Below are 5,678 nucleotides of genomic sequence, written 5' to 3' on the forward strand. Positions count from 1 at the left end.
GGAAGTGAGGGGGGAATTAGTGAAGACTACCTTCCCCCTCCTCCTTGAGTGGAAGTGCGTACTATAAGCAAAAGGGTACTAAATGACCAGTGATGACAAGGGTTGACAGCTCCAGGTTGAGAAATACCTGGAGATTGTGGGGGTGTAGACTGAGGAAGGTGGGGTTTGGAGAGGGGAAGGACTTCAGTGGGGTATAATGCTTCCTTCTTCCTTCCAAAGTGGCCATTTTCTCCATAGGGTTGCCATCCCGATGGGGGTGGGGCTTCCCTCAATTTCAGGGGCCCCATCCATCACCAGCCAGCTGGCCAGCAGGGGAGCTCTGCCCCCAAAGAGCCTCACCATGCCTGATGTGCCCAGCACGATGCCATCAGCCAGAGGTGACATCATCGTGCCACTTTAGAGGGTCCATAGGTTGGAACCCACTACAAAGATATATGCTGCTTTTCTTGCTCCTTGAATTTGTGTTCTCCTGCCCCTGTTTGGCTACTTATATTTAGAGAGTTAGCTGTACAGAACCTAGCACAGACAGGGCAGTAATAATCTCTGCAGCCCTCTAGATGGCACTCTCATTGCATAATCTGGCAATTTCTTATTCAAGTCCATTTACCAGCTGTTCACAACTGTGTGTCCCACCGCACACAGAGATGCCTTTTTAATTTGGCCTTATCCAGTATGCTGATCAACCTCCTGAATATTTTGGCCAGCTGCACAGGCAACATCAGTTATTTCTAGGCCTGGCACAGCCAGAGAGACCACAGATTTTTCAAGTTGGGAAAGAGGCCAGTAACTTTTGGCCATGAATAGTAACTTAGTCACTCAGCACTTGATTTTGATTTTCCTTATACTCCCTTAGTTGCAAGGAGTTACTCCCAGGTGGAGCAGTACTCATTGAAAAAAACCCTTCAGAAGAAAGTGTTCTACAGCTGAGCAGTTTTTAAATAGAAATGTGGTTGCTTTAGTCTTTTGATTGTCCTGCACAGTCTTTTATAGTACAGCACAGAAAATAAATGACTTTAAAGTAGGCAGGGATATCCACAAAGCCACAGTTAGCTGGGACCATGTATACTGGTTTCAAGTATCATAGCCCAAATTTAGAGAGAAGTAGTTCTGCAGATGAGCACCGCAACCCTAGAGTTGGATCCGACTGGCTTTCGAGCAAGGGAACCTTTACCTTTACCTAGTTCTGCAGAAATCAGTGGGTCAAGTATATTTATTTCCTCAACTTTTATTTCCTGCAATGATGCAAAAGTGATCAAAGCAGTCAACAGCCTCAGATCATGAACAAAAACTATCATAAAATCAAAGTATAGCTTTGGATAAATGGTAACTTTTATGCCCCAAATTATGCCCCACGGCTCAGCCAACCCCGGAACATAATGGGGGAAGTGAGGGGGGAATTAGTGAAGACTACCTTCCCCCTCTTCCTTGAGTGGAATTGCGTACTATAGGCAAAAGGGTACTAAATGACCAGTGATGACAAGGGTTGACAGCTCCAGGTTGAGAAATACCTGGAGATTTTGGGGGTTGAGCCTCAGAAGGGCAGGGTTTGGAGAGTGGAGGGACTTCAGTGGGGTATAATGCTTCCTTCTTCCTTCCAAAGTGGCAATTTTCTCCATAGGGTTGCCATACCCCTGATGGGGGTGGGGTTTCCCTCAATTTCAGGGCCCCCATCCACCACCAGCCAGCTGGCCAGCAGGGGAGCTCTGCCCACAAAGAGCCCCACCATGCCTGATGTGCCCAGCACGATGCCATCAACCAGAGGTGACATCATCGTGCCGGGTGTGTCACAGGGTGGGGCGCTCTAGCATTTGCTCAAAAACTCTATGGTCACTAGCATTTTGGCCAAATGCTAGAGTGCCCCCCCCCCCAAATGTGCCTAGCGTGATGGCATCACTTCTGGGTGATGTCATTGTAGTGTGCACACTTTGTGCACATGTCGGAACATCCAAGGGAGTGGGCTGGTGCCCCCCGCCGGCAAAAGGTAGGGACCTGGCAACCCTATTTCTCCAGGTGAACAGATCTGTCACCTGGAGGAGGTCAGTCATAATAGCAGGAGATCTCCAGCCACCGCCTGGAGGTTGGCAACCCTAGTTATGACGCCCTAAAACAACCTACCTTTAAGTGATCATTAGAACAGCAGAAGAGACAAATGATTAAACAGGGATTGCATACCAAATCTTTGGTGAAACAAAAACTGACTACAATTAACCTATTTTATAATAAATAATATAATAATGTCAAAGATCATAGTAACTCTAGTTTACAGTTTTTGAATATCTGCAAACTAAAGATTAGCTATGTGATATGTTACAGAACAGGTCTGTGTTACAGCCTATGTCAAAATTTGAGAAAATGTTTATGTGTGAAGGGCATGTTTTTCTTTCAGTGTCAGTACCACAGTGCCCACTGTGGTAACCTGTGCCTGCCTGTAAGATTTTTCAATTCTTTTATAAATATTATCTCTCCAGTTTTAATAATGATTAACTTTCTCTGATTAGGGCCTGATGCATTGCCTTTAAAAGTGTTTTATAACAGATTTCAAGTGGACAATATTTTACTTACCACCCCACTTAATGACAACAACATCCCTTCTAAGAACATATAAAATGTGAATAGAGAAATATAAATTGAGAATACAAACCAGTTCACAATTCAAATCCATGGGCAGATTGCTGATGTTTTGTGTACAAAGGTGCTGAAAACATTTTGGCATTGCAAAATAAGATAAGACTATTTACATGGAAAGCAGTGGGAGGCATGATATGAGGTAAAAGAGGCATATTGACTGCTAAACATTGGTTCCCCTAAATTCCCCTTGATAAAGCAAACATCAATTTGTTACTTTTTAATACCAATCAATAAACCTTTAATGGCATATACAACATTAAAATTACTTTTTAATACATGTTAAAATATTCTATATTTTAGGTCTAAGCAGAAACATCACACACTCTTATACAACTGATGTCAATGTCATCACAGTCTACAAAAAAACTTCCAAAACTTATTGGAAAGGCACTTTCTTGATGTTTGCAGTGAGCCTATACATGATAGCACATACAGTCACCAATTGAATCTTAAAACTCCGCATCCTAAAACCGTTACCGGCATGACTTTAGCAGGATTAAGACCATATTGATTAATGAATACATGCATGCTTTATATTTTTCTGTTCCACACCTTGCTATGTGAAAGCAAAGAATCCCATTAGATTGAAATTGTGAAATGGTGTAATTTACAATCATTTATCTATCCCACTTTTCTCCCCCATGGGAGAAACCCATGTTTACTGGTTTACAATATTCACCACTCCTCCATTTTATCCTGGCAGCCACCCTGTGGTTAGATGGACAGTGTGTGGCTGGTCTGAGATCACTTAGTGAATTTCCAGGGCAGAGGGGGGATTCTAACCTGGGCTTCCCAGATCCTAGTCTGACAATCTAACCAACCACTACACCACAATGGGTGTTTACAATTTCAGAATGCAAGTTGTTAACGTTTTTTTTTTTTACTAAAACTTGTAATAAAAGTTTAAAACATAATTACAAATCTACTTTTTACTTATTTGAGTTAAAATCTCCAGAAAAAATACACCCCTCCAAGTGCCTTTATCTGTTTTCATAGGTATGTGGAACTGTACCGACATGTAAAAATACTCTAAATATATATTTCCTTGCAACTATTCAGTGCTTGTTTCCTTCTTAAATCTGTTTTTTTTCTTTTTCATATTTGACTTAGAGCTTGCATTTCATTCCGAACTGGGTTTGGGTTCCTGTTTACTTGTCTCCTCTGGGGTGGGAGAAAACAAACTTTACCAGGATGACTCTGAGGCAGGATGTTTATGGGAATAACGTCCTAATCTTTTTCCAGAATTTTTTCTTCACTGCCAAATAATTAGGTTGCCAAAGCTAGCAGACCATCCGAAATGGTAACTCTGTCCCTTTCCAGATTACAGCCCTGGATCATTCACTCTTTTACATAAATAAGCTCCTCTACGCAGAATGCTCTGATCAAAGACAAAGGTGTCACTGAAGAGGAATTGGGATCCTAAGTTTTTCTGGGTTCTGACAGCTTTTGGCCCTTTGATCAGACACCTATCAGCTCAGACAGGCACCTGTCTCCCCCCCCCTCCTTTTGTCTGAGCCAGGAAATGAGAGTTGATAGCAGCTTTTTGGCCATAATCCACACCACTATACTTGACAGGAGATGAAAGGATCCCTGGTTATTTACCAGTAATAGCTGACTAGTGTATGCCTTCATTATCATAACAAATTATATGGTAAGTCTATCTTTCTTACCTGTGATTTATAGAAGTAGGACACACAAAAACAAAAAAAAATTGATAGCATTACTTACTCAGAGGCGTGGAAGATCTTGGAATGGTAATGCTTTCAGCTAGAGATTCATAATAACAGTACAATCAAATGAGAAGTGTGTTCCCAGAGTGCTTGGAATCTAATAACGATGTTAAGAGCTAAAGTTTAAAATCTCGATACATAAAACCTTACATTTTATTCCAAGGTCTTGTAAAATATTGCTGGAAGGCTATTATGATAACTCAGCAGTCTTACAAAGAGATGCCTGCAAAGAAGAAAAATTATCTTGCTGAAGTGAGTGTCGAGTTGGGATAGGGTGGAGTTATGCTTGCCAAGTCTGTCATGGGAACAGGGCTGCCAACTCTGGGTTGGGGAAGCCCTGGAGATTTTGGGGGATAGAGCATATGGGGAATGTGGGGGCTCAGAGGGGAAGGGCCTCCGCGGGGCATAATGCCATAGAGGTCAGCAACCAAAGCAGCCTTTTTCCATTAAATGGATCTCTGTAGCATAGAGGTCAGCTTTTAATTCCTGGAGATCTCTAGGCCACACCTGAAGGCTGGCAACCCTACTTGGAAAATTTCTGGAGCTTTGGAGGAAAAGTGGAGTTCTGACAGTCAGGGAGCTCAGGATGAGATGCCATAGAGTCCACCCCCCAAGGCTGCCATATCTCCCTGTCAAACTGATGGGTGTAGTCTGGAGACAGCTCCAAGCCCCACCTGAAAGCTGGGGAAATGAGGTAACATTTAGCCACAAACGGGGTAGAGTTTTTAAGGCCATTCCTTGCTAGATCAGAAACCATTCATTATGGGATCTCTTTTATTTCCTTTTTAAGACCCCCACAGCCCCCAAAGGAGCTCAGTGTGGCATACATGTTTTCACCCTCCTCCATTTGTATGCTCATGACAATTCTGTGATGTAGGTAGTGTGTCAGGTCTCCTGTTATGGTGGCAGACCTCCCTCGTGCAGCCCACTCTTCCCACTGCTGCTCAGAGCAAAGGGAGATTTTTTTTTTAAATCAGCCTCAGGCCAACAGCATGACATCACTTCTGGGGAAAACCCAGAAATTATATCAGTCCTCTTTAGGAATCAACAGAAATGCTGCAGTTTTGCTACAGAGTTTCCGGGGATTCCTAGGGAGGATTGATCACACTTTTAGGTTCTCCCAAAAAGTGAAGCTACACCATTGCCAGTGTCGCCCACCATGTCCCTGGCCCCTGGGACTCCCACCAGTTGCCACGCGTGGTCTGAAAAAAACAACCCTATTATTATTAAAAACATTTTGATGCCACCTTTTCACCTGATCAGGGTCCCCAAGGCAGCACACAATACAAAAAACATTTTAAATTATAAAAATAATTCAGT

This window comes from Gekko japonicus, unplaced genomic scaffold, assembly GCF_001447785.1.
Source record: "Gekko japonicus isolate JY-2015 unplaced genomic scaffold, Gekko_japonicus_V1.1 scaffold987, whole genome shotgun sequence".
NCBI lineage: Eukaryota > Metazoa > Chordata > Lepidosauria > Squamata > Gekkonidae > Gekko > Gekko japonicus.